The following is a 2,943-nucleotide window of genomic DNA, read 5'->3' as shown; positions in this document are numbered from 1 at the left end:
CTTCTCCAATACCACAGTTCAAAAGCATCAATTCTTTGGGGCTCAGCTTTCTTCACAGTCCAACTCTCACATCCATACATGACCACTGGAAAAACCATAGCCTTGATTAGACAGACCTTTGTTGGCAAAGTAATGTCTCTGCTTTTCAATATGCAATCTAGGTTGGTCATAACTTTCCTTCCAAGGAGTAAGAATCTTTTAATTTCATGCCTGCAGTCACCATCTGCAGTGATTTTGGAGCCCCAAAAAATAAAGTCTGACACTGTTTCCACTGTTTCCCCATCTATTTCCCATGAAGTGATGGGACCAGATGCCATGATCTTCGTTTTCTGAATGTTGAGCTTTAAGCCAACCTTTTCACTCTCCTCTTTCACTTTCATCAAGAGGCTTTTGAGTTCCTCTTCACTTTCTACCATAAGGGTGGTGTCATCTGCATATCTGAGGTTATTGATATTTCTCCCAGAAATCTTGATTCCAGCTTGTGTTTCTTCCAGCCCAGCGTTTCTCATGATGTACTCTGCATAGAAGTTAAATAAGCAGGGTGACAATATACAGCCTTGACGTACTCCTTTTCCTATTTGGAACCAGTCTGTTCCATGTCCAGTTCTAACTGTTGCTTCCTGACCTGCATATAGGTTTCTCAAGAGGCAGGTCAGGTGGTCTGGTATTCCCATCTCTTTCAGAATTTTCCACAGTTTATTGGGATCCACACAAAGGCTTTGGCATAGTCAATAAAGCAGAAATAGATGTTTTTCTGGAACTCTCCTGCTTTTCCCATGATCCAGTGGATGCTGGCAATTTGATCTCTGGTTTCTCTGTCTTTTCTAAAACCAGCTTGAACATCTGGAAGTTCATGGTTCACATATTGCTGAAGCCTGGCTTGGAGAATTTTGAGCATTACTTTACTAGCGTGTGAAATGAATGCAGTTGTGTGGTAGTTTGAACATTCTTTGGCATTGCCTTTCTTTGGGATTGGAATGAAAACTAATCTTTTCCAGTCCTGTGGCCACTGCTGAGTTTTCCACATTTGCTGGCATATTGAGTGCAGCACTTTCACAGCATCATCTTTCAGGATTTGAAATAGCTCCACTGGAATTCCATCACCTCCACTAGCTTTGTTTGTAGTGATGGTTTCTAGGCCCCACTTGACTTCACATTCCAGGATGTCTGGCTCTAGGTCAGTGATCACACCATCATGATTATCTTGGTCATGAAGATCTTTTTTGTACAGTTCTTCTGTGTATTCTTGCCATCTCTTCTTAATATCTTCTGCTTCTGTTAGGTCCATACCATTTCTGTCCTTTATCGAGCCCATCTTTGCCTGAAATGTTCCCTTGATATCTCTAATTTTCTTGAAGAGATCTCTAGTCTTTCCCATTCTGTTGTTTTCCTCTATTTCTTTGCATTCACTGAAGAAGGCTTTCTTATCTCTCTTTGCTATTCTTTGGAACTCTGCATTCAGATGCTTATATCTTTCCTTATCTCCTTTGCTTTTTGCTTCTCTTCTTTTCACAGCTATTTGTAAGGCCTCCCCAGACAGCCATTTTGCTCTTTTGCATTTCTTTTCAGAATTGGCTGTAATTTCCTGATTGGGAGAAATATAGATACCTTGAATTGCTTTTAAGGATTAGAAATGATATATGTAAAGTATCTGATATAGTACCTGGATCACAGTCTTTGAATTTGTAGATTCTCAGTGAAAGGTAGTATTCACTAATCATTATTTTCCATCAAGTTTTCTTTATATCTTCTAGATATATACCCATAGAAAATTTGCGTTCACTGCTTCATATGAGGGCATACGCAAATCATGCTCATGTATCTGTTTTTTAAAGACAACTCTAGTGATATATCTTTGATATAAAAACTGTATACATCTAAGGTGTACAACCTGACATTTTGAGGTATGTATACCTTGTGAAACAATCACGCCAATCAGGTTAAATAACTTATCCATTACCACTACATAGTTATTGTGTGTGTTTGTGCATGAAAGTGAGATAGAAGATTTAAGATCTATCCTCTTAACAAATTTCAAATATACAATACAGTATTGTTAACTATTGTCATCATGTTATACATTAGATCTGCAGAACTTATTCATCTCATAACTAAAAGATGGTACCCTTTGATCAACATTTCCTTAATTCCTATCCCTCTGTCCTTGGAACCCACTCTTCTACTCTCTGTTTCTCTGAGTTCAACATTTTTAGGTCTCCTCATATAAGTGAGATCACACTGATCTGTCTTTCTGTGTCTGAATTATTTCACTTAGCAGAATGTCCTCCATATTTATTCATGTCGTTACAAATGTCAGTCTTTCCTTCTTTATTATGACTGAATAATATCCCATAAATTCTGAAAGAGATGGGAATACCAGACCACCTGACCTGCCTCTTGAGAAATCTGTATGCAGGTCAGGAAGCAACAGTTAGAACTGGACATGGAACAACAGACTGGTTCCAAATAGGAAAAGGAGTACATCAAGGCTGTATATTGTCACCCTGCTTATTTAACTTCTATGCAGAGTACATCATGAGAAACGCTGGGCTGGAAGAAGCACAAGCTGGAATCAAGATTTCTGGGAGAAATATCAATAACCTCAGATATGCAGATGACACCACCCTTATGGCAGAAAGTGAAGAGGGACTAAAAAGCCTCTTGATGAAAGTGAAAGAGGAGAGTGAAAAGGTTGGCTTAAAGCTCAACATTCAGAAAATGAAGATCATGGCATTTGGTCCTATTACTTCATGGGAAATAGATGGGGAAACAGTGGAAACAGTGTCAGACTTTATTTTTTGGGCTCCAAAATCACTTCAGATGGTGACTGCAGCCATGAAATTAAAAGACACTTACTCCTTGGAAGGAAAGTTATGACCAACCTAGATTGCATATTGAAAAGCAGAGACATTACTTTGCCAACAAAGGTCCGTCTAGTCAAGG

Source organism: Bison bison, unplaced genomic scaffold (assembly GCF_000754665.1).
Source record: "Bison bison bison isolate TAMUID 2011002044 unplaced genomic scaffold, Bison_UMD1.0 scf7180017864464, whole genome shotgun sequence".
Classification (NCBI taxonomy): domain Eukaryota; kingdom Metazoa; phylum Chordata; class Mammalia; order Artiodactyla; family Bovidae; genus Bison; species Bison bison.
This window is presented reverse-complemented; position numbering follows the sequence as displayed.